The sequence below is a fragment of the Emys orbicularis genome, chromosome 9 (genome assembly GCF_028017835.1).
Source record: "Emys orbicularis isolate rEmyOrb1 chromosome 9, rEmyOrb1.hap1, whole genome shotgun sequence".
Classification (NCBI taxonomy): Eukaryota; Metazoa; Chordata; order Testudines; family Emydidae; genus Emys; species Emys orbicularis.
The window spans coordinates 105038650-105065935 of record NC_088691.1 but is presented as its reverse complement, the minus strand read 5'-3'; the positions used below and the strand labels follow the sequence as shown (position 1 = coordinate 105065935).

The following is a 27286-nucleotide window of genomic DNA, read 5'->3' as shown; positions in this document are numbered from 1 at the left end:
ACCGCGTCTTTACCCAAACAAACATCCGCCCTATCTGAAGTTCCAAATCATTTGGTTAACTTTTTTCTGTTTTTAATTTTTATGGCTCTGCTGCACTTCCTGACTGTGGACAGACTTGGAAGCAGAAGCGACAGGAAGAAATACAGCGGGTCTCACTGAAGCAGGAAGTATTGACTACCTCACAAGTAAACCCATTCGTGGGAGATTCCCATGTCACACAGGAGATCTGTGGAGGCTCAGAATGGCTTCACATACACATCTGACCTTTGGATGCCTATCAAAGCACAACCTGAGATCACTGTGAGGCTTCCCCTTCAGCTACAACCTCACATAATGATGGTTCTTCTAAAGGTGGGCCTAAGCTGCAACAGTTGCATCCACAGTTTGCCTCCCCATCTCCCAAGTTGTGTGTGAGGGGGGTGTCTTTGAATCCAGAGGGCTTTGGTTCAAGCCACTAGAGCTAGGGATCATTTTTCACCACTGTGACGTATGAATTCAGATTCAGAGTCCTAAATCCACCCACAGTAAAGGGGCTGATTCACATTTTCATCTCTGGGCTCTTCTTGCCTGTTTCTTTAACCCTGGGCCAGCTTTTGCAGCACTTTCTTTAAATCCTCAAACACAAATTCCTCACTGCTGTAGTAGGTTAGGTTCTGTCTACTTAAGCAGCGGCATTCAAAAACTAGCGAGCTAAAAATAAGCGCCATTAACTAAAGGGGAGCCCAAACCTGAGCTCCACGCACGGCCAAACTTTGGAATGTCCAACATTCACGTCCATATCACGATCTGACTGGTGCAGCTTCAGCCATCTATTATTAATGCGGTAAAAGCATTTTGCTGTTCAGAAATTGGTTCCGCTCCTGAGGGCAGTGGATTCAAAGATGGATAAAGTAGATGTGCAAATGGGATTCAAAGCTGCAGGTTATTTTAAATATAAATTCAAGCTCATCACTGAAGTTGTGAAGTTCTTAAAAAGGCAGGAGGAGCTCGTTTTCTATAGCCACTGTATCTGGCCTTCACATGCAAACCCATCACTAAGGTGTAGGCTTGACAGGGGGTGTTTTGCATGAAGACGTTTGGTGATAAGGACGAATAGACCCCCCCTCCCAGGCCTTTGTACACCACTGCATTCCGCCGCCTCCACCTTTACTGGGGCTTTGCTGGTTTTCATTCCTTAGGAATTAAAGCACCTGATTCCGCACTGGTGCAATGCCACTGAAGTCGATGGAGTGACACCAGGGATGAATCTGGCCCCAAAGCCCTGCTGGTTTTTTATTTGTTTTTAGACATAGAACAAGGGATATTTTTCCATCCACCGTATGCTGCTGCTGCTGCTGCTGCATTCTACCTGATATGCATGTAGCACAGAGGGACGTCACTTCCACAGAAACGGGTGACTGGGCAGAGACATGGGCTAACTGGCAACTAGAGAAGAGACTAAAATGAATCCTTGGGGACTAGAGAATCCAGACCCGAAATTTGCTGTGTGCCTCTACAGCCATGGAAACACATTGTAGAAAATCCCCTTCCCCACCTGCTATAGGGCTTCGTTTCTTTCCCTCGCTGAAATCTCTCCCTTTATGAGTTTCAAACATGATGGCTCCTCTCTTCCCACATAGGGAAATTCCTCTTCCTGACCCTACAGCTGTGGCGGTTCCCCTGCTTGTCGTAGGGCTGGGACAGCTTTGTTGTGCTAAGGGAAAGGCAGGATTTGGGCTGTGGCCAGGGAATACTGTTGTATTAACTTGATGAATTCTATGGGCCCAAAGAGTCCAAAGTGTTAACATGAGTCTGAAACTGACCCACATTAAACAAGGTTCGGGGTGCGCTATACAGAGCCCACAGCCTGCTTAGCACTGTGGCACACACACCATTAAAAATCCTTCTAACCTTTTATTAACAAAGGAAAAACAGTTAAACCATTTGAAATGGGACTTATGAAGTAAGGCTTTCATTTGAACAACATCTCTTCTCCCTCGCCCTTTAGTCGGAGAGAGTTTTTAGAAAGACACCCCCCCTTGTCTTTTAGGGGGGTATTAAAGATGGTACTAACTGTCCTTTTCAGGGGAATTTAGTTGAAAAGGACTGGAGCTGTTCTTGTTGTTAAAGTCTGATCCTGCTTCCTTGATGACAAAACAAGACAAAATGCACAGGGGGAGAGAAAAGAACAGAAAACGCAGCTTCTCTCACTTGCAACCTCTCTGCTGGAAAAACTGGTACAAGCATTGGGCTATTTAGGGCATTGCTTTTAGTTGCCTCTTTCGCTACAGGCTCACAGCAGTGTTGCAAAATATAGTCCTGGCTGGCTAAGCCAGACCCTTATTAGACAGAAGGCAAAGAGAGGGAGGGAGAGAGAGAAAGAGGGAGGGGAAAGGGAAGAAAGAAGGTGGGGAAGGAAAAGGACCCCTTGGAGGTGTGCGTGGGGGAGGAGGACGAAGTCTCATATCCCAGGTGGTGTTTGGGATTCAGCCAGAGGAGATGACTATGTCGTCTGGGTCCCTCTTTTGGCCTGGCCTGGTCAGGACGTCTCTCAGAATCAGGATGACCAAGGGCCAGAGATGTTACAGTGGGTCCCGGGGCCCCAGGAGACGGTGGGGGTTGCAGCCATGATGGTGAAATTCGCTCTTTCCTCTGCCCTCAGCTTTCAGTCAGCCTGTGTCATGATAGCTGGCTTTCCCCCCCCCCCCCATGTCTCTTTTCCCCCCTCAGGACCTCCAAGGGAAAGATGGGCAGAATAGCCCCTCCCCGCTTTATTTTGCTCACCACTTAGGCCTAATTTCCAACACACCAATTTTGGTTCATTGATTCCCAGTTTCACACTTTCTGGTTGATCAGCCCTGAGCTTAACACAGCCCCTGAGTTACAGCCGGAGGCCTTTTTAGTTGGACCAGGTCAGCCTGTCTCTTTTTTTGCACCTTTTCCCATCAACATTTGTTATTATGGGTTATTGTGACACTTTACAAATATCACATCAAAACTGTGTCTGCTTTTTCTTCTACCTCTGTCCAGGGACCTGCCTCTTCGCTGTCAAACTGTAGCCATTATCCCAACCCCCACCCCGACATGGCAATGCACATACACTGGGATTTGGAGTCAAAACGCCGCTGGTTTTATATTTGTATGTCCAAAACCAAATCCAGCCCATCTCTATTCATACTACCTTCCCGTGATGGGGCATTCACCCCACACCAACCGTGAAGGGGTTGCCGTGGCTCAGAAAGGACCAATTAACCTTCTCCACAGCTTCTGGGGGAGAGTCAAGCTTGACTGATAAACCCTAAGTGCAGCAGAAACCCAGCGGGGGGAGGAGCTGGGCAAGGATGATAAGGAGAGGACCTTGAAAGCAGAAGAAGGCTGGAGGGAGCGAATCTGCAGTCACTCTTTGGGCACAGAGGTGGGTAAGTGGAAACCCGGAGGGCTAAAGCCCTGGAACCCTGTACCCCGCTCTGCAGACGTGAGTGCAGGCATAGAGAGGGGTCTGGGAGCCAATATTAGATTCCTGGCTTGGCAGTTAGTTGGCTTTTTTGCTGTTGGAGAACTAACCCGTCAACAGCAAAATGGCACCTCCTGCACCTGGTCCCTTGTGCAAAGATGGGCTGTCAGTTCTCTCTCTCCCTACTGCCTTCCATCCACCATCTCACTAGTGCTCTTGTTTCCACCTCCAAAATAGCATCTCTTTTCCTGCCGGTGGGATTCCCAACATGCCCCAGCACCCTCTGCTGTCCTTCAGAGAAGGAGCTGTGTCAGTCTGAGACAAAAAAGCACATCACAGGGCAGGCTGAGAAGGAAGCCGATTAGGGTGACCAGACAGCAAGTGTGAAAAATCGGGACGGGGGTGGGGGGTAATAGGAACCTAAATAAGAAAAAGACCCCAAAATCGGGACTGTCCCTATAAAATCGGGACATCTGATCACCCTAAAGCTGATGCCACGTGTGCATAACTGTTTATGATAAAAGCCCTACCATGCCTGGCTAAACTTTACTTAACAAAGCAGTTCAGCTCTCTGGCGTTGCACCTCCAGGGGGGTTAATTCACTAAGTTGAAGTTTTATGATGCTGTTGTCTAACTGAAATGTGTTCACTCCTTCTCCAGATGTTCCTGCTAAACATTGCACTGATCTATCCCAAGGAAATTGGGTGGGCTTTGTTTTTTCATAACGCTTGGGAGACAGATGGTGTTCAGATGGTGCAGATGTGACAGCTTCCATTGCGTTCTTTATGGGACTTTTCTTTCCATCTAAGCATTTGTCTTAAAATGAGAACCGTGTGATTTTCCAGGGATCCTAGAAAAGTGAACAGTACTGTAGGGCGAGTTAGATTTAAGTGTGCAAAATTGCAGCAGTGAGGTGTTTTGGTTTTGCCAAAACAAAGCCAGAGAAGGCTTGGATTCCTGTCCTATTTTATCCCAAACCTCAGTGTTTTGCAGGGAGAAGGAGTGAGGTGGATAAATAGCATCTGCTTTGGCCCGTATTTCTTTCTAATAATAATGCCTAGCTCTTTTTCGCTTGTAGAACTCAAAATCCTTTACAAAGGAGGTCAGTATCATTAGCCCCATGATATAGATGGAGAAACTGAGGCACAGAGACACCAAGTGACTTGCTCAAGGTTATCTAGCAGCAGAACTGGGAATCAAACCCAGTTTTCTTAAATCTCCATTCAGTACAACAGTCACTGAAGCAAACCACCATACCATGGGGGTAGAAGGGGAAGTGTGCCAAATACAGGACTCCTTCAAACCCCAAATGTTCTGGGAGAGGCGGCAGGTTCAGAAAAATGATTCTGCCATTGATGAATCTTTACATATTATAGCCCAGGAGCTGGAATCAAAAAGCCACTGCTATTGAATCTACCACACCAAGAAACAACATGACATGTAATTAACCTGGGGAACTCACTGCCTTGGGACATTACTGAGACAGAGTTTAGAAGTTAATTCTGGCAATTAGCTCCATTATTGGCAGCCTCTACTTTGGCACGATCATGGACTCTGAACAGTGACATTCCCTGGTGTGGGTTGGAGCTGCGGGCTGGGGCTCAAGCAATTTTTTTACATTCATAACTGATGCAGCAAGTGGCAGAGGTGCGGGATCTATGAACTGCCAAGCCTAAAGGTGCCGGGGTGCAGCCCTGGCAAGCCCTGGCACATGTTAAGCAGTGGCTAGAACTCAGTCTCTGGCTCCAAAAGCACAGGCTCCTGGCACTTGAATGAAAGGAGACCCTCTCTTAGCTACTAGCAGTATAGGGTTTATGAGAGTTGAACAGTTCTGATTCCATCCAGTAGAGGGCAGTGGTGAACACAGCCATAGAAAATTCATTGGGATCTCTTTAATATTCATATATCTGCATATTATATCATACATATATGCATGCACGTGCCAGTACTTAGACAGATGAACTAGATGGTTCTCTCTAGCTATATAGGCACCGCATCCAAACTGTTACAGAGCCATATCTAGAACCATAGGGGGAATGGTTCTAAGAACCTAGCACTCCCAGGCTGCCCTGCAGTTCACAATTGCTGACTGACAGCAAATGGAGCAGAGTGTTTGAATATCTCCCCTGACGATTCGGGCAGGCGGGGGGGGAGAGGGGGGAGCAGGGCTCTGTAAATGCATAATCAGCACCTGGCATTCGCTCAGTAAATACCAAGCAATGATAAACCCTGTGAAGCAAGTGGTTTTTCCTCCTGTCGGTTAATGTTTTTATCCAGCTGAGAACCTGTGGCGGTAAATACACCAGGTCTTCCTCCGGCGAGGCAGATAAGTAAAGCGTGCAGGCAGGAAAGTACAAGGTAGTGTCAGCTCTCTCTCGACAGGGCTGCAGCTGGAGCCAGCGTCACAGAACACCGGCGGTGGGAAGGATTTCAGACACCGAAGCTGCTTTTACTTTCTTCTCCATGTGTCTTCAGTGGGGGGCTGCCCCATTCCTGTCCTCCACTTCCCTTTGGGCTTCTAAACCTGCAGTGCTCTGGAAGCCTTTCTGGCCTATAGGCCAGTGCAGAATCTTTGCTCATTCTCCAAGTGCCTCCAGGTTAGCTCCATATATTTGTTTCAACCCATGCGACTGATGCTGTATACAATTCACAGGTTGCAGGACAGCCCTGTGATGTCAGGGAAGGTGACAGCAGGGCCCCTGAGATCAGGCATTTGCTGGGAGTTTAAAGAAGCCACTTGGGAGTGTGAGCCGCCTAATGAATGAGAAAGGGGGTCGGTGTGACTGCCCTGGTGTGCTGCTGTCAAACGCAATGGTCTGCACTGTACCTGGCCCTACATGGTGTCCAAGGAACTATATCTCCCCTTGCCAGGCCCAATCCCTGCCAGCCCAGAGAAGGACACAGGATGGTGTGGCTAGATTGCCCAGAGACAGTGTTGGACGGAGCTCTCGGTTTAGGGCCCACATCCCAAATGCTACCCACACTCTGGCAGTCTCAACAGAAAGCCTCTGCAAATGGGCTGGAAACACTGAATTACCGTCCCAGGGCTGTAGGTGCTCTAACAGTGAGGGACTGCAGGGAAGCCTGACCTGATGCTGCCTGTGCTGTATCCCTTCTGTGGCTGGAGAGGGAATTCCCTTCTCCAGGGCTGTTGATCTGCAACAGCTCGTGAGCACCAACTCCACAGGCAAAGTTTAAAATAAATTGGCCCAATTCTCTGCTCACTTACCCTGGTCTAAAACAGGAGCAACCCCCCTAGGTGTAGGTGTGTGCGAGGAAAACCAGGCCTGTTGTGTTTACACTAGACCTGCTTCTGGCTCACAAGTTGACGCTGCATTTCAGAGCTGAATACAGACTTCATCTGCGGAGGCTTTGAATATGGGGGTCTGATTCTGGCCCAGCTCTCGTTTAAACCTGAGCCCAAACCAATGGGCTGGATCTTCAGCTGCCATAAATCAGTGTAGCACAAGGGAGGACCATTTACATCCACCCTGGATCTGGTTTTCTAATGTGCTTCCTAGGCAGTCCCATTAAAGCACGATAGGTCTAATTCGTCCTTGCTGTAATTCATGCGCTGGCCCTGCTTACACACCAGTGGAAGTGGTACTTAACCCCAGTGCTGAGTTGGGGCCCAGGTATTTGAATCTAACCCTCTTTGCAGCTCTTCGTAACCTGCTCAGCTGGTGAGAAGTCACTCAGGAAAATGTACCAATGAGCCAAAGAGCTTAATGGTCTTTTTCTCATCCTGTGGGACCTTTCCACTGTTGAGTCATGATTCAGCAAGGGGGGGGGGTGTCGTTATTGGCAGACAACCCAGCGAGACACTGCAGTCTGCTGAACACCTTCCAGGTTCCCACCCCCACTGCCAACAAGCGAGGTGGGGGGAGCAGGTGCTGACAGATTGGAGAGAGGCCAAGAGTGCGGGAACAGGCAGACGACTCTGCTGAGAGCAGCTGGCAAGGCAACAGCGAGAGTCGCTGCTGAGATCCCACTTCTTACATTGGGGAGGGGGGGAGGGGAGGGCTTTGGATAGGGCTGCCTGAAAGAGGCTAAATGGGAAACCATCCGGAGGGGCTCAATGACCCTGGATGCCAGGTGGAGCCAACCCAGGCCCTCCTGTGACAGAGGACAATGAAAACAGGAGGACTGGAGGGAATTGGTATAAATTTGAGTTTGGGCTGTGCTAGCACGCTTGGATCTGGATCCACGATCCCCCAGACACGGGGCATCCCCATCGGAGAGTCTGCTCTGGGCTCATCCATTTCTAGGGCTCAGATACCATGGTGATGGGCAAGAGAGAACCACCAAATGTGTAAGAACCCGGAGAGACTAAAACAGATTAGAAAAGAATGGTGTCAAACAGGAGCAAAAGGAGACAGGCCTGTGAAAGGAGGTAGATCGGTAAGTAACGGGGGTGGTGTCCCTTGGCAACAGTTCTCACAGGCTTTCTCTTTGGTTCCAGTTCCCACAGGAACTTGCAAACCTGTAACTCAAAGCAATATTCCACTGCCGCTGCCAGGGCTTTGCTTTGCTTTGTGGTCAGTCCCCGAATTCCACGGGGTGCCCAGTGGCATCCATCCTTCAGCCAAGCAGTGTGGACGCTAACCCAGGCTGTGGTTCAGTTTTCTTGGCATGAGGTTCTTGTGCACTACGTCTTGCACATCTCTTCTTCCAGCAAAGGCATTTGGCAGCAGTGCGGAGTCCGTCATTCACATGTTTGCAAAGGAACAGGTTTCGGGGGGATGGGGGAGCGATGGACAGACCACGTACTGCTCGCTCACTCCCTCTGACACAGAGATCAGGGGAGCCAAAGGGCTGCAACTACAACCAGCAACTGTGTGTATGGGGGGTGGGGGGTGGAGGAAGGGCCACATGGCCGGGAGCTCCCCGTGACCTCTGAACCCCTCCATGTGCCAGTTCAGGGACTGGCTACAAACTGGCCCTTTGGAAGTAAAATGGTAAAAACCGGAAGCAAAGAGAGGTAGGAATTTAAAAGCAAGTGAACAAGAGCTGGTGAGGGGGGAGGGTACAAAGCTGTGAGCCTGCATCTCGCCAGAGATTATGGCTAATCTGGCATATCCTAGGTTGTCTCCCGCTCCCTCCCCAAACAGACCTTAATAAGCACTGAAAACAGCCAGCCTGCTAGTGACCAATGGAGACGGCAGCTCCCGGCGATGCAGGGGCCTGTCCTGGGGCTATCTGCTGGGAGCGTGGAAAGACAGAGGAGGTGTCACCGCTCTCGCCATCCGCCACCAGGCAGCCCGTGTGGAACCAGGCAGGCGTTCAGCAGAGGCAGATCAGACAACAGGAGCAGATTTGGAGATAAGACCTCAAGGTGACGGGTCCTTTCTGCTACGGAGAGAAATAAGGAGAGGGTGGTGGGCCTGAGTCTGCTCCCAGACACACCGGCAGCTCCCCTGCAGTCAGCGTAAAACTGGAGTGAGCAGCTTCAGAATCCAACCCAGTTTCTCTCCTGAACCTTCGGATGGAGCTAAAGCAGTGTCAGTGAGCCAGGAGCTCCTCCCCGGGCCTGTTCCTGCTCTCCGGGACTTCAGCTGGAGCAGGAGCATGTTGTCTCTTTCCAACACAGGGGTCTTCTCCTTCACCACTCCTCCGTCTCCCGCTGCTCTCATTCTGTATGCTGACATCATAACTGCAGATCTATGAACACTTCCATGCATTCTAGGACCTAGCTCCTATGGAAGGGGTTATATTGAATTACATTAGGGGATGGTAAGTTAAAAAGGGGGAATGGAACCCTCTGATCTCTCAGTGAGTCTTGGGGGAAGGTTTGATTAGCTCGAATGAACGGGTCCATCTGCTGCCTCGCTGACTGCTGTGTCCCAAAGAGAAATGCAAGCATCACTGACCTTTATCCCAGAAACATCACTAGTACCATGTTACCACGGCTGGCCCAGAGATGTACATGAGCAGCCTGTGTGGGACACTAGAGAGTCAGAGACGTATCACAGCTCCAATCCCCCAGTGTGACTTGTCCAGTGGTTGAGGCACTAGCCTAGGATTATAGAGAGCTGGTCAATTCCCTGCTCTGCCACAGACTTCCTGTATGACCCTGGGCAAGTCACCTAGCCGCTCTGTGCCTCGGTTTCCCCTATGTACAAAGGGGACACTAGCACTGCTCTCAGAAGTGAGGAAACACATTAGAGGTTGTATTTCCAGACTATGGTGATGGGGGCTGTATGAAAGATGGCTGCAAAACTGATTTATGGCAGCAGCTTCTAGGCTGATCCCAGCAGTCCTTACTCCTTCAAGTAAGTCCTAATTTCACAAGAGTAAGGGTGCCTGCATGTGTAAGCACCGAGAGGCTCATATCTTACCTACAGTGCACACACGGTTACCTAGGTCAGCTCATCTCATTACTTTAATCAATAGGCGTCAGCCTGGTCATTCTTCAATTCTATAATGAAAGTACCTGCTTCAAAGCCAGGCACAATGATGCTGCAGGGCTACACACAGACACACACACACACACACAGACACACACACACAAAATGAAGCAGAGATCTAAGGAGAACAAAAATATTCTTTACAAATGAAACCCTAACACACTTAAGTGGAGTCATTAAAATACAGTCCTTGGTTTGATAATAAGTTCTTCTGATTATTACCATATGTAAATATATGTCACAGAGTCTAATGTTATAAGAGTCCAAATCTCACAGCATCAGCTACTGGCTTTAATGTGAAAGTAGTTGCTTCAGAAAAAAGAGGACTGTGTGTGCGTGTGTGTGTGTGAGAGAGAGAGACATTTAAAATGGGAACTGGACACACACACACACACACACACGAGTTAAAGGTTCATGTGTCCCAGTTTTAGAAAGAACCTCTACTTACTTCGTAAAGAACAATGGTTCCACTTCAATGCTATTTTCTCCCTCCTTCTCCCACTACAGATTGTGTTGTAAACTCTGTAATGACTTATTTACAGATTCAGCAAACGGCTAAGGTCACAATGACCTTCCCATGTGCTGACTGGCTGGTCACGAAAGCTACTGGGGACTGTGTGGGTCTGGCTAATACGGTCTCCCTCTGTGGTAAGCCCACTACTTGCTTGAGTTAATATTCACACTCACTCTGGGCTGTGGTTTCAAAAAGCCAAGAACAATTAACCTGACACAACAAATACCTGTCTCATCATATTTAAACCTGGGGGTTGACAAGAAAAATAATTTTTTCTACTTGGCTTAGATTTACTGGTGAAACACTTTGAAAAACAAATCCTCAAACAACGGCTCCTCTAATCAGCATGTCTTTGTCCACTCGGCATTGAATTTGATTTATTAAGGCTTGCATCACAGCACATATACTGTACAGTATTTGAGGGGGGAGAAGGTTCTACTGAGATCCGTTCAGATGCCTTTTTTACTAATAAAGAAATAATTAACTTAAGAGAGAAATTAAATCATCTCACAGAGCAATGCTCACTGTCTTAATTATTGCAGTCAATCAAGGCACTTGCTGCAACCATACATCAAAGGCTATATTTTAAAAAAATCCCCTTCCTCAACAATATAGTACCATATTATAGAACAGGAAATACATTAGACAGTCAACTGCACTGATTTCAATCAATCTCCCTCGCTTTGTCTGCAAGCCAAATAATTATAGTACCTCCTTTTAACAGACCTATTTATTTCACACTTACACAGTCCCAAATATATGTATACATGTATACACAGCCACACACACACATATCTATCTATCTATCTGAATATTATGGTGTTATGACTTTGCAATGACATAATTAAAGTTGCATTCTGCTTTACGCTTAAGATGGGAGTTCAGCCTCTGTATGATGATCACAATGTACCTGCCCCAAATTTTCAGCACATCATCTCAAAGCAAAGCTTGAATTCTTTGAGGGGGGGCAAGAAAATTGCTTACTGAGTTTCCAAGTTCCAATCAATTCAAAATTCAAATGTTCAAGTTCTGAGATTCATAATTTTTCACACTCTTCTAGCTTAAAAACTACAAACTGGAGGAAATCGATGGCCATAAAGAAAGACTGGTGGATGCTTTGGAAGTAGGTATTTGGTTAATTAACAAAATATGAGTGTACTTTATCATAACAGAATCCTTATGTGTCAGAGGCAGTCCAAGGAGAACTAGATTTATGACTACCAGTATCTTCTGCAAAAGAGAGGAGCTACTGGATCGAAGAGTGGGACTTTTGTACAAGCTGAACACTCTCATGATGACCAGGATATTTGATACTCTAGCTGTTGCTTTGTCGCAGATTCTGCAGTTCCACTTTCATGCAGATTCTGTTCAGGAGACTCCCATTGCCTACAACAGGCTTTATAGCGGAGCTAGGGTGACCAGATAGCAAATATGAAAAATCGGGACAGGGTGTGTGTGTGTGTGGGGGGGGAATAGGAGCCTATATAAGAAAAAGACCCAAAAATCAGGACTGTCCCTATAAAATCGGGACATCTGGTCACCCTAAGGGAGGTCAAGTGCTTTTTGATGGCTTTTTGCTCACTGAATGCCAAATGAAAGCATTTATAGCAACACGTGTGTATGGCCAGACCATGAGATGGTGCAAATTGGAGTCAATGGAGCTACATTGATTTATACCAGCTGAGGATCTGGCCCATGGACTGTACCGTGGGGATACTTGCCAATTTTCCCTGAGGCAAAGTCTTCAGTATCTGCCCCCTTCCCTTGCACTGCCTTATAATGACCACAGAAAACACCTCGATTGTCAGAAACACTGAAGATGAGCTAATGAGAGATTTTTTTTACAGTGATTGTCTAAAGGCAACTAGCAAATTTGTAAGTACCACCACTGCCACCTGTGCAGTCTTTGCATGTTTAATACATAGCACAGAAACATGCATGTATTACATAACACACATCCACACATATTATAGCCACACATATAAGCCTCTAAATGTCTATTTTGAAATGTAACCCATCCCCCCCCATGACGTGGCTAATTCCTGGGCAAGATACACAGTGTAGTATTTTTGCTGATAAAGCAATAATCCCCTTCTGTGAGGAACTGACAGGTTTTGAATTGCCTCATATTCCCAGGCTTTAAACTCGGCACCAAGTCAGCCCCTGCAAATGTTCCAGTCCAAAGGAGTCTGGCTGTCCATTATTACAGGCCAATTCTTTGTCGAGTATGAGGTGCCAACTGGCTGGGAGGAAAATCCAGGAAGGGAATGCAGGAATTCACCTCTTTCTACACACTAGAGACGTGGATTTTCTGACAGAGGAATTTGCCTCAGAAATCATAAGCCCAAGTGCAGGGAATGGCAGTGTTTTGTGAAAGGAGGAACTCAAACCAACTGAAATCAGCACAGCAAATCCGGTGCCTTGCTAAGTGCCTATTTACTGTATGATGCCTGGAGTGCACGATAATCTCATAGTATATAATATACCAGCCAAAGGCAATAGTCTGAATGCTTGAAATTAAAGTTAGCAAGAAAGGTAGCTTCATCTTACTGTGAGGGAGGATGCACAGCCTTGTAATAATGTCCATAATTCTCTACTATAATGGCTAAAGAAAAAACCCACCACAAGCACACACAGGACCTGGCTTCTACTCCTGGACAGCCATGGAAATCCTGATCCTCTTAATCTCTCTGTGCCTTGGTTTCTCCACCTGTGAAAGGGTGATAATAATGTCTCCTAACAGAGGCACTGCGAGGCACAACTCACTACTGTTTGTAAAGCAGTTTGAGATCCTTAGATGGAACTTGCTGTAGAAATGCACCGTCATGTTGACAATTGTCTGGTCAGGAGGTACATGTGAAAAATCAACTTGGTTGCAGTAACTCCATGTGATGGGAGCCCCAAAGGTGCAACCTGGAATTGGGGTACAGCTGAGCCCTCTGGCATACCCATCTCACACTGTGATGCTGTGACAAGCCGCAAACCCCTCCAGGTCCTGCACTCACACAGCCATCCACAGGCAGGGACACTCCCAGCTGTGTTACATGAACGCTTTTGCCAGCCACTCATGAACCAACAATAGAGAGGCTCCAGCCAATTCCCAGCTCCCCAGCCTAGGACTCGAGAGCTGTACTGCCTTGCCCTGGTCAGAAGCCTTACCAATGTAAGCCTTACCAGCCGTCAACGTGGAGAGGACATACACCAGCTCTTGTTCCTGAGCAGATTTCCCTTGCACTTCAAGCAACGCTCTGTTTTAGGTAAAAATATAGAACAGATTTATTAACTACAGAAAGACAGATTTTAAGTGATTGTAAGTAGTAAGCGTACAGATCAAAGTTGATTACTTAAGAAATAAAAGTAAAAATGCAATCTGAGCTCTATAAACTAAACTGGGTTTGAATCAAGCCATGTCTTACACTGATGGTATTGATACACAGGTTGGGATTCTTCTTTCCAGCCTGTGACCACCTCCCCAGTTCAGTCTTTGTTTTCTAGAGGGGTTTCCAGTTGTTGAGTTGTGGGGGGAGTGAGGCCAAATGATGATGTCACTTGCCCCTTTTATAGCTTCTTCCAACTTGTTTGCTGTGATGTGAATCAAGCAGCCTCTATTGTGCATGTGCTGTCTCTGAGAGGTTTCCATTGTATAGTTCCTGGCGTAATCCTTGTGAGTGTGTGTATTCCCCTTAATTAGCCATCAACGCTGTCTGGCCTCTCCATAGTACCTGAAAGGGTAGCTGTGGGTGTTTCCAACTTCACAACATATTTCAGTAACACACTCATAGGAAAACTTCATAACTTCACACAGAATGACAGCACGTACAATCCAACAGGATATTCATGTTCAACAGATCAAGACTTTTAGAATGATACCTCACGAGGCATACTTTGTACAAAACATATCCTAATTACATGACAGTGGTGAATATGGGGGTGCCAAGGTGTTACTGTGGGGTACAGAGTGTCACACTCCACTTAGTGGAATTTCATTCCAGATGGATGCCTTTTACAAGTCCAATCTTCTGTTGATCTGCAGAATGGGTACAGCATGATCAACAAACCTGCCCCCACCCACGGCTTGCTGAACTCCCACGTAGGGGAACATCTATAGAGGGGAGAGAGGAGTTTGGGCTCCCCGCTTATGGGGTTTGGGTTTCTGTGCTGACTTACAAAACTACACAAGCATGATATTTTGTCCTCTGAGAACACGACAGATGACCAACTCAGGACATATCAACCACTAAACAGATATTGGGGAACCTGACAGGTACCACTGACCCAGACTGTCTTTGAACTAGAGATGTCTCTATAACACTTCAAACCCTATTAGCAAAACCCTTCAGTCCTTTCCTCTCCTTAAACTCCCCTTTGCTTCTGTCCTGCTTAGAATTCCTGTTCAAAGCCCTGGGTGGGATGATTTAGTTGGGGTTGGTCCTGCTTTGAGCAGGGGGTTGGACTAGATGACCTCCTGAGGTCCCTTCCAGCCCTGATATTCTATGATTCTAACTCACGGTTAGTGGCTACAGGCCAGATTTGGCCTTGGTGTCACTCCACTGACTTCAAGTTACATCAGGGACAGATCTAGGCCACTGTCAGGATCCTTTTCCTCCTGTGCCTACAGGGTTGGAATTGAATTGACCGGAGGCACAAGATCAATATTTGCAAACCCTGAGCCATTTTTGAGCCCCTACTTATTGATTTTGGGACCTTTGCTCATGCTGAATAGTGTCTTTCTATCAATGGAAGCAGGGCTGAAGTGACGCTCTACTCTGCATGATAAGAGTATCTGAACTGTAGCTCTCTGAGTGAAATCCACTCCCGTGTAGATGACCAGTGCAAGGCCCATGCACCATTTAAACTCTTCTTAAGTCCTATATTGAGAGTTTAAGTTTGACTTGAATGATGCCTAGACCTTGTGTTGGCCCTTGGCACAGGAGTGAATTTCACCCTGAGAACAGGATTTTGTTCACATGAATAAATATCTAGGGAATTCCTGTTCTTGGCATAAATATCTGTATTTGCACGAGCACCAGGTTATTGGGTCACAAACAAGAGTATTCACTATCCATTATTCATCATTCACTGTTTGCTATCCTCCTGTTTAAAAGAAATTTACAATCACCTCCCCCCCGCCCCCGGAAGCAGAATTAGTGCCATATGACTTGGGGGGGGCAATCACACTCCCACAGATTCATAGATTCATAGATTCTAGGACTGGTAGGGACCTCGAGAGGTCATCAAGTCCAGTCCCCTGCCCGCATGGCAGGACCAAATACTGTCTAGACCATCCCTGATAGACATTTATCTAACCTACTCTTAAATATCTCCAGAGATGGAGATTCCACAACCTTCCTAGGCAATTTATTCCAGTGTTTAACCACCCTGACAGTTAGGAACTTTTTCCTAATGTCCAACCTAGACCTCCCTTGCTGCAGTTTAAGCCCATTGCTTCTTGTTCTATCCTTAGAGGCTAAGGTGAACAAGTTTTCTCCCTCCTCCTTATGACACCCTTTTAGATACCTGAAAACTGCTATCATGTCCCCTCTCAGTCTTCTCTTTTCCAAACTAAACAAACCCAATTCTTTCAGCCTTCCTTCATAGGTCATGTTCTCAAGACCTTTAATCATTCTTGTTGCTCTTCTCTGGACCCTTTCCAATTTCTCCACATCTTTCTTGAAATGCGGTGCCCAGAACTGGACACAATACTCCAGCTGGGGCCTAACCAGAGCAGAGTAGAGCGGAAGAATGACTTCTCGTGTCTTGCTCACAACACACCTGTTAATACATCCCAGAATCATGTTTGCTTTTTTTGCAGCAGCATCACACTGTTGACTCATATTTAGCTTGTGGTCCACTATAACCCCTAGATCCCTTTCTGCCGTACTCCTTCCTAGACAGTCTCTTCCCATTCTGTATGTGTGAAACTGATTTTTTCTTCCTAAGTGGAGCACTTTGCATTTGTCTTTGTTAAACTTCATCCTGTTTAACTCAGACCATTTCTCCAATTTGTCCAGATCATTTTGAATTATGACCCTGTCCTCCAAAGCAGTTGCAATCCCTCCCAGTTTGGTATCATCCACAAACTAATGAATAACAAATACTCAACGAAAACAGTTCTTGAAATAAGTTGAAATTTGTTCACCAACAAACTGTCAACCATGAACAGTTACAAACAAGCTCGTAAAAATCAGTGTGTTTGTGAGCCGGAAGAGGCGCTAAACGCATGGTACAATTCACCTGCCATACGTAATTCAATCGGTTCTCCTATTACTAGCAAAAATCTTCCTTAGCTAAAGGACAGAGCTACCACACAGTGTCACACTGGAATCCAAAGGCACTCGGCTTATGGCCCTGTAGAGCTGGATTCTTCTAACGCAGCAGTTTGCTGTCCTACTGGTGCACTGTATACAACTTCTCTTGTTTGTTGACTGCATCCTTTCTGACATGGCCAGTTCATAATTCTGGATTTGAATAATTTCTGGCTATATACACACCGTTACATGGTATGTCCAACATTAATGATCCCACGGGATCATTTTTGTAAGAGTAGCAGGTTTACCAGCATTTCCTTGGCCAACAATTCTACTGTCACACTGAGTGTTGTGTGCTGTCTACAGTTGCTGCCCTCTACAACAGACGTGTCTCAATAACACTGACTGTGTTATTTCTAGGGCATGCATGTGCAGGAGTATGGCGGGAAAGCCAGACGGGACCACTGCAAAGTATAACACAGGCCGCAGAACTGTCCTAAAATAATTCCTAGAGACTATCTTTAGAAAAACATCCAAAATTGTTACTGATGTTGAATCCATAACAACCCTGGGTAAATTGTTCCCGTAGTTAATTACTCTCATTGTTACAAATTTTTGCCTCATTTCCAGTCTGATATTAGCCAGGTGCCACCCATCTCCAGAGGAGAGAGAGAAAACCAGGACCAGTCAGGAGATGGTGGTGAAAGCAGGAGTGCTCTGAATGTTTGCCAAGAACAGCGGGAAGCACTCTCAGAAGGGAGGCCTTGATGTTTGATTCAAGCAAGGGGAGGGCACCAGGGGATTGCATCTGCCCTAGCGACATTCCCACTATTTAGCCATTTGCACTAGAGGTGAGGACAGGCGAGGGTGATATCTGGGATCTGAGGTGAGGCTGTAAGCGAGAAGATCATTGTCCCAGTGCAGCCTGGTTGGGAGGAGATGACGGGGATGTGGCCAAAAGGTGCACAAGGGAAAGAGATTCAGTTTGACACCTGTAGAGCTGGTCAGATACCACAATCGACACACACTGAATAGCGTTCAGCCAGGTCTTGGCACTGTCCTGAGAGAGCCAAAGGTGCCAGCTGCAGTGGTGGTTTCGTGATGTGGTTCCTGGTCCTCAGGGAACTGGACTGCTGGAGCCTGTGTCGCTAAAGAACACGCAGAGGGTACTGCATTGCAGCATGCATTCATGGAGAATTTACACTGACTTTTCCAAGCCTCTGGGAAGGTGTCCTTCCGAATGCAGCCGTGCTTTCTGAAAAGCCCATTTGATATTTATAAGACTTTATCAACTTGCAAAATCTTTCAGAATGTCCAATCTGTGCATCATCTCAAGTGTTTCTCTTCAAGGGCCTTTTCTCTCCATAAAATTGTGTTATTAACTTTCCGAATCTGAGTGCGTGACTTGTTAAATCTACGGGTGGCTTCAGCGCATATGTCTCAATGCTAAAAACCGGTCTGTTGGAACTACAGAAATAAAATGTTCCAGTAAAGGAAGAAGTGCCATGAAATCCTTTAGCCCAGACACATCTGAGAGTTGGAACTAGTTATCAACCTAAGGGCATGTCCTGTTCTCTTTACTCACATGAGTGAAACACACTGACCCCGAGGCTGGAAAGTGGGAAGAAGCCAATATCGGGGCCTTTTGAACTTGCAAAAGATACAGGAACGCCAGCAACTTTGGAAAGCTGTTAAAGCTTCTTTTCTTAATGCACTGCTCCTTCCTCACTGCACTATCCTTGGTAAAAAAAAACAAAAACAAAAGAGAATTGATTTTTAATTTTTCATCTAAGCAAACAAATCTAATACGCTGGATTTCAGCCAGCTGTCTCCTGTGTAGCAACCAGACACTTCAGCAATCAGCCACAAATGCGCACCTCACGACCCACTCTACCCGTCAAATTTCAGAGAGTCATAGATTTCAACCCCAGAAGGGACCACTGTGATCACCTAGTCTGACCTCCTGCAGAACACAAGCCTGAGAATTGCACTTTGGGATTCCTGCACCGTGCTCAGTTACTGTTGGCTTCGCTAGAGTTTATCGTTGGAAAGACATCCAATCTCAGGTTAAAGACAACAAGTGACAGAGCACCCCCACATCCATGGGCAATGTCACAACGTTAATTCCCCTCATTGTAAACATTTGCAGGTGATTTCCAGTTTGAATTTTTCTAGCTTCACCACTGGAAAATGCAGGAATCGCTGGGGGAGGTTCTCTGGCCTGTGTGATGCGGGAGGTCAGAGCAGATGATCGTAATGGTCTCTTCGGGGTTTGGACTCTATCAGTCTCTGACATTGGTCCCCATGTTGACAGGATTTCAGTGCCAGGTGCATGGTACATACGTACACAGTGAGTGCCATCCAAGCTGCTGCAGGGAGCTTTAAAGATACAGACTCCTTGTTGCCCAAGGGGATAATTGCAATGGTACCACAGCCGCTCCTCCCTCCGGAGTGCCTGCCAGCAGAGAGCAGCTATACAGGCCAGTGGGGGCTCCATATAAGCCCTGCATTGAATGAGTGGTTGGGAACAATTCAAAACTACAGCAAACTCATTGACTGTTTCCTCAGGCTGACTTCAAATAACAGCGGGGGGGGGGGGGGGGGGGAGGGGTTCAAACAGTTCCAGTGGAATTGGGCTCAGGCTCGTCAAGGGCTGGTAAAGAGTGCCCCCCCCCTTTGTTTGTTTTACTCCTGTCTCTTTTCTTCTGTCGTGGGGCCCTAACTTAGTGCCCCAAACCGTGTGGTCAGGGCCATGCTTTGTGCCCCGAATGGTGTATTTGGGGTCCCATTTAGTTCCCCAAATGGACCATCCAGGGCCCCTTTTAGTGCCTGCAATGGTATATTCAGGGCCCCATTTAATGCTTTGTAGATTTCATAGATTTTCATTGATATCCACATCAAAGCAGGATAGGATATTATGGGGGTTATTTTAGAGAAGCTGAAAACAGAGAGTTTAGCTATGGCTGATTGCAGAGGACAAAGCTATGACAAGGGAGCTGCAGCATACAAAGGGGTTCAAAATGAAATTCAGTGGGGAACTCAGTAACCATCAATGGCTAATAGCCAGGATGGGCAGGGATGCAAAACCATGCTCCGAAGTGTCCCTAGCCTCTGTTTGCCACAAGCTGGGAGTGGACGCCAGAGGGTGGATCACTGGATCGTTGCCCTGTTCTGTTCATTCCCTCTGAAGCACCAGGCATTGGCCATTGTCGGAAGACAGGATATGGGGCTGGATGGACCATTGGTCTGACCCAGTATGGCCGTTCTTATGTTGTCTTATGTTGTGAAGCACTGGAGTGGGTTACCTCGGGAGGTGGTGGAATCTCCTTCCTTAGAGGTTTTTAAGGTCAGGCTTGACAAGCCCTGGCTGGGATGATTTAGTTGGGGATTGGTCCTGCTTTGAGCAGGGGGTTGGACTAGATGCCTCCTGAGGTCCCTTCCAACCCTGATAGTCTATGATTCTATGATCTCACAGGCTACCCACTCACTGAATCCTATTAGAGAAGCTGCTGCAGTGGCTGTTCCCAAGTTTAGTTTATTTCCTGGAATTGCTCAAAGACTGTATCCTCTGTTCTCCACTTCTGCTAGTCATTGGGATGTGTTGAAAGAGCATATTAGCAATACAGGGAAATGCTAAAGCACGACAAGATGGTCACAGCCAGGGTTGAGGCAATCCATTCACTACAAAATCAGGGTGAGGCTATTCTTGATTTAGATGAGATCAAGGCTTCACACAGTCTTGCACCAGAACTGAAGTTGCAAGCTGATAGCTTGCAAATGATCGTTTCAGAGTTTTCATTTCTTGTTTTGGCAGAAATGTCGTCTACCATCTTATCAAAAATTAATCTTGGAAGCAAAACACATTTCAGAGTCCGGATCTTGACACTCCAAGAGCTCACCATTTACTTGGTGGAGATGCTTTATTGGAATTACGATCTCCTGGGTTCATTGCGTGTCAGGCAGTTGCTGCTTCGCAGGTTGAAACATTAGGTAGCCATGCAGTTCAAAGAGAAATGATCTTGAAGCAGAAAAGTAACGCTGGGCAAACTTGCAAAGGACAAAAGTTCATCAGATCTTAAAAGCAAGGGGTTTAACTCCATCATGGACACAATATTAACATAATTTGACGGCAGGATGAGTAAATAAAATGAAATTGGAGACAGGTTTGCTTTTTTCATGAGAGAGGAACAGAAAGTCTCAGCAGTGAGGGCCTAAAGAGGCACACAAAAATTAGCATTTAAACTGTCAGAGTTTTGAGAACAAGATTGAGCTCGTCACCAGCTGCCGTGAGATTAGTCAGGTGCGAGGGGATCCTCGTCATGTCTGGCTGCGGAAAGCAAGGAGGGAAAGTGCAGGCGAAGGGGAAGTCTCTCTCTTCTTGTGCTGGGCTGCAGTTCCCTGTTGGGCGTGTGGAACTATTCGGAGCGAGTGGGAGCCGGACCCCCGGTGTACGTGACCACGGTGATGGAGTATCTGACTGCTGAGATACTGGAGCTGGCTGGTAACGCCGCCCAGGACAACAAGAAAACCCGCATTATTCCTCGGCACCTGCAGCTGGCCGTGCCCAACGACGAGGAGCTGAACAAGCTGCTGGGGGGAGTCACCATCGCTCAGGGTGGGGTCCTGCCCAGCATCCAGGGAGTGTTGCTGCCCAAGAAAATCGAGAGCCACAAAGCCAAAGGCAAGTGAGCACAGACACCAACCAGTTTTTGCAACCAAATTTTTAAGAATGACTTAGAAACAAAGATGCCCATTGATCTTCTTAGCTACAGTCACAACAGGTCTTTAGGTGTGAGTTTCCTTAACACGGGAACAGCACTGCATATCTTTTTGTTGTCTTCCTATATCCGGGGCTGCGAACAAGAGGAGTTTCAGCAAGCTAAAATTAATCAAGACCTATCTAAGAATGTCCATAGGGCAGGGAAGGTTAAGTGATCTGGCAGTTATTTCTATAGAGAACGCGGCAGCAAGGCAGATAAACAGACTGGGATGAGCTAATTAATGCAATTGCTTCAGAGAATGCTAGGAAGGTCCCTTTGTAAAAGCACTTAGTGGTGATTGTGTTTTGCTTTTTAGTTTTGTGGCAGGTGGGAAGAGGGCCAGGATTTGAGACTTTGAACGGGGCCTGGAACACCCTTGGCACCACTCTGTTAAATAATATCGAGGCAGTGTGGTTATTCCAGGCAGCAAAGGCAGCGAATTCTGTAGTGGAGATGCACTGTTAGAAAGCACCCTGACTTTCACTGACACCAGGCTATAACTGGGGAGAACAACATAACATGCTGGATAGGATCAGAATGAATGAGGGGGAGTATTCATAAAGAAAAGAGCAGTTAAAGAAGCCAGACCTCAGCCATTCAGGCTACTAAAGGTATGTCTACACCAGAGTTTCTCAAACTGGGGTCGCCGCTTGTGTAGGGAAAGCCCCTGGAGGGCCGGACTGGTTTGTTTACCTGCCCCGTCTTCAGGTCCGGCCGATCGTGGCTCCCACTGGCCGCGGTTCGCTGCTCCAGGCCAATGGGGGCCGCGGGATTTACTGGACGCCGCTTCCAGCAGCTCCCATTGGCCTGGAGCAGCGAACTGCAGCCAGTGGGAGCCGTGATCGGCCAGACCTGCGGACGGGGCCAATAAACAAACCGGCCCGGCCTGCCAGGGGCTCTCTCTACACAAGCGGCGACCCCAGTTTGAGAAACACTGTTTTAGGGTAACAAGCTCAAATCTTTGTTGTGAGTATTGATATTCCCCCCCCCCCGCACCATGTGTCACAATATTGGGAAACAGTCATCACAGAGTGCCAGCGCATAACTAAAGCAACGCTGGGGCAAATTGCAACTGTTCGAGATGTGCTCGTAGCTTTAGAGATTTTGCAACCAGGAAGCATTTATACCTAAAAGACCATGGAAAGAGGGAAGTTAACCATGGGCTGTGGAGGCATCACAAAAAGCCTGGAGCAAGCTCTTTTGCCCCAGTGCAGCCGGCCTGCACAAGTGTCTTACGTACCGTACCGGTCCCAGTCAAGCCCTATTCTGATGCCTTAGCCTTTTGCTGGCCCTCTGCACAGGGCTGAATTTCACCTTCTCCGGGCATTCATGGAGAGGGGTTTAAATAAATAAGGGTCTTTTTGAAATGGTTGCCTCTTACTGTCTCTCCTGGCTGTCCATGACCTGTACATTTCATATATTTTGACCCTGTCTCACCTACAGCTGGAAACATGTTGCTTGGGAAACTCATCTATGTTTTAAATCAGTGGGTAAACTTCCTCTGGCAGAAGCCACAAACCCTCAGATACATGTGGAATGAGCATTAGAAGAGGACTGATGTGGCAGTTCTGATTAATCCAGGTGCCTTTCTTGAATAATGATAATTGTGGCTCTGCCCAGCTACACATATAAAAAGAATTTAATCAGTAAATGGACTGGCACAGGAATTACCTCCAAACCAACCTCACATTCATCCAGGGCTGTTACTATAATTGTATTCAAATAGGTGTTTTCACCCTGAAAACTTCATCTTTCACCTTTGATGCCAATTCAATTCCTCTTTGCACAGGATACAGATTTTGAAGTTTCACTCTTGAGAGCCTGGCTTTGCAGCCATCTGCATGTCCCATTGAATAGCAGACAAGAACTAACACACAGCAGTGATCTTAGCCGCAGTTTAGTTCTAAGACTCTCATGACCCATGATTTAAAAATGGAAACTGCAATGTAGCAATGATCCCCAGCTTGGTTGCTAGCAGGGATGAAACCCTAGATCTGCAGAACTCAAGCCATAGGCCTTTACCACGTGAGCTAAAAGAACAACTCCGTTACTTGGGCGCTGTAGTAGGCCTTTATCAGCTGTGGCTCAGCCAATGAAGGCAGATACAACACAGTTAGCCAGTGTTACGGTGACATAGGTCCTGTTCTAGTTTCTATAATTATGGATCTTCACTATAATAAGAACAAGAATTAACAATTAAACCAACAAGTAATACCTTGATAATCAGCTGATGTAAAGAAGAGACTGGAAGCACATCTCACCACTGCAATGCTTTGGAAATCAGAGGTTTTCAAAGTTGTTGGAAGGTAAGTTCTGTTTAAAGAAAACATGTTTGGTTAATGACATTCTTATCTGTGTGTATTAAGGTAGCACCTAAGGGCCCCAATCTGGGATCAGGGCCCCACGCTGGCAGGTCCAGTGCAAACAAGTAACAAAAAAGGCAGCCCTTCTCCAAGGTTTACAGTCTAGGGCTAATGTTGCCAATTGCTCAGAGCAGGTGTATCCCTTTGTGTGTACCTTTGCAGATCTTTGCAGATCTTCTTGCAGGAATAGGGCCTAGGCACGCGACTGGATGTAACAGGAAAATGAAGCAGACAAGGACAGGAGAGGTTGTGCGAGGGGGAGATGCTAATCATAAAAGGGGTCTTGAAAAATAACTCAAGCTCCTCCCCCATGTATGTACATATTATACAGAATGTAAAAATATACACATACTATACACACAAACACACTACATAAATGTACAGATACACAGAGTGTATATTGCAACATTTTCCAGCTCTTGCTGTTTATGTTTATTGACGTATACTTTACTCATTCTGTTCAAAAGGAAAATCCCCATTGATTTTGATGGGAGCTTTTTTGTTTTTATTTTTATTTTGATTTTGAGCTGGGGCTGTGAGATTTGCCCCTTAGTTCTCATACTTGTTAATGTTCTAGGAGGTATCCCTGTCTGACCTTTTAATGCATTGAAAGGTCCTTTGCTATTTGTCTGTTTTTCATACGTGATTTATTACTTTATTAGCAGGTTTGCAAGAATTGCCATTTAACAGTGTGAGCAAAAGTCAGCTCAGGGATAACACCTTGGGAATCTCTCTGGATTTGCACCAGGGTTAAATTTGGCCCTGTGTGTTTAATATGATTAAGTTCTCCATTTAAAAAGCAATTCTAGGTAATAAATATTAAATACCCAGCCAAATAACTAAGTGCATGATGATGATTGGATCCTGAATTTAAATAAGCCCTTGACACTTCTCCTGAGAAAGCACCAGCAGCTTTTGAAAAACACATTGCACAGAAATATAACGTTATTACCTGTGGCACCTAGGGACCCCAATCAGGAATCAGGAGCCTACTGTGGTAGGTGATTCTTTACAATCTCTTTCTACCAGCTAGTCCCTTTCCTGTGGTTCCAGCTGCTCTGCTGGGCAGAATATACTCAACTGGGGCTCCATCCAGTGTAGTAGCTAATACTGCCAACACTCCTAATCCAGCTCTGTTACCAGCCCTTCCTCGGGAGCCAAATGACCTCCCTCTACCCACCGATTGCATGGCTGACATCAGCAATACTGATGTTTTAATGAACGGGCTACAGTTCCTAAGTACCACAGCCCCCCTGCTGTTCAGAATTAGAACTGCTCCATTGTGTGTCATTGGCCCGCTATTCAGACTAGCTAGCGAAGACTCTCCTTTAGCACAAGTGGTAGGAGCCGGGATGCTGTAGCTAGAATATTCTGGGTGGTCATGGTGTGCAGCCAAGAGACCACCGTGAGAATACTTTGTGCTTTTACAACATCTCAGACTGAATTAGGCTTCACAACACTCTTGGAGGTAGGTCAAGATGATCCCCCATTTTATAGACAGGGGAAATTGAAGTTCAAAGTGGCTCAGCACAGAAAGTCTGTGACAGAGCTAGGAACAGAAACGCAGGTCTCTGCTCCGAGCCCAGCACCATGCCAGTACAGTGGGTGGCCTCTCTCCTCTCAAGCTGATGGACAGCATGAAATGGGGCCAGCTGGCCAAGTACTGGAAAAAGCAAAACAACACGTGGTGGAGGAATTGCCAACAGAGCATGGCTGGGTCCATTGCAGCTTCCTTCAGAAAACAGTCACGTTTCTGCCTAGTCCTGCCAGCTGCTACCCGGAAGCTGCATGACATGGGAGTTAATGGAGCTGGGTTGCTATTTTGTCCCAGCCGGAGAATGATCAGGTGGAGGAAGCAGAGAATAGGCTGCTGATATTGTTTGTGTATCGGGGGCACTGAATTTACACTTGCTCAGACAGACTGATTAGCCTCAGCCCCTCGCCTGTTCCTAGAACAGAGGAAGGTTGTTTGGGGGCTTCCAGGGGATCTGAGGCTGCTGGTACTGCTACAACTGTGCGACGCTTGGTGTCTGTCCCCACAATGCTTCAGAGGGATCCAACATTTTAATGACTAGGAAGGAGCATCCGCAGTGACACCAGAGAAGATACAAATCACAAGCGTGATCAAGCCTCATGCTGCAGGGCTTAAGCTGTTTGCCAGAAACTCCCCCCTCACTTTTCTCCCCTCCATGCTTGTCTTTTAACACTGGCTCATCCCAGACCATGACTAGAGACAAGCAAAACAGATTCCCCACCCCTGCCTCGTCCCCTACTTGCCCTATTCCACCCATCACTCTTTTTTGGGCTCCTTGAAGAAAGACATTGTGGGGGGAGAAATTGGCTTCTGGAGCAAGCTTCATCAGCCTGGCTGCCACCCTGGCCTTTGTCATCCAGATCCTGAGAGATGTCCTGACTAAACTGGCCCAAAGAGAGGGAGCCAGATGACACTGCTACCTCCACCAGCTCTGGCTGAATCCCAAATGCCACCTGGGTGCACTTTTTAATCTTTGCTGTTCTTTTCTCTCCCCTTTTGTGTGCGTTTGTCTTGTTTTGCCTCCTAGGAAATGTGATCAGATGTTAACAGCAGCCGTGACAGCTCCAGCCCATCTTAACTAACCTCTTCTCTTCTCCCGAAAAGGACAGTTCTTACCAGCTTTGATACCGTCTAAGAGACGGTCAGACAAGGGGTTTTTCCTTCTAACAACTCTCCAGCTAAAGGGAAGGGAACAAGGGATGTTGTTCAAATGAAAGCCTTGCCAAATACTTTCATTTCAAATGCTGGAATGGTTTTCCCTTCTTTTCTGTGTCTTTAATAAAATGTTAAAAGGGTTTTTAATGGGGTGTTTGCACCATGGTACTAACCAGGCTGAGGTCTCTGTATGCCAAACCCCGAACCTTGTTTAACATTGTTTAATGTTGGACAGTGACTGGAAAGCACCTTCAGCCCATCTAGTCCATCTAAATACAACAGGAGGGAGGAGGAGCCTGTGCCACCCCCACTGGGGTAGGGGTGCCCAGTCTGTATGCTCCTGCCCTCTCCGGGCTGGGATGGAAACTCTCTCCCGGCTGGGATGGAAACTCTCTCCCGGGGACCCTGGTCTAGATGTAGTGTAGTGCACCCATTGAATTGGGAAGCAGCATCTGCTCCTGGTTTTATTGCAAATTACCTTGTAAAATAAAGTGGAAAGTCAAAAGCATAATAAAAGCCACCATTCCCCTTAAGCAGATGTAATTGTTATTCAAGGGCTGGAGAGGAGGGAAGAGGACAGCAAGGAATGACTGCTGATGCGGTATAATACTTACTGATGCTCCTACTCTTGAGAACCATTAAGTGTTTGGAACTGGCTGTGTGGAAAGAGATTAGACAGACAAGGCGGGTGAAACAATATTGTTTATTGGACCACTTCTGTGGGTGGAAGAGACAGACACAAGCTTCTGAGCTCCATGGAGCTTTTCCTCAGGTCAGGTCCGTGTAGCTCAAAAGCTCGTCTCTGTCTCTTCAAACAACAGAAGCTGGTCCAATAAATGGTCTTAACCCACCCACCTTCTTTCTGTCATATC

At 46.8% G+C, this 27286-nt stretch overlaps 1 pseudogene; it reads left to right on the top strand.

Moving 5' to 3' along the window:
* Positions 1-20921: 20921 nt before the first annotated feature.
* LOC135883477 (histone H2A.J-like) lies at positions 20922-21291 on the top strand (annotated as a pseudogene).
* The last annotated feature ends 5995 nt before the right edge of the window (positions 21292-27286 follow it).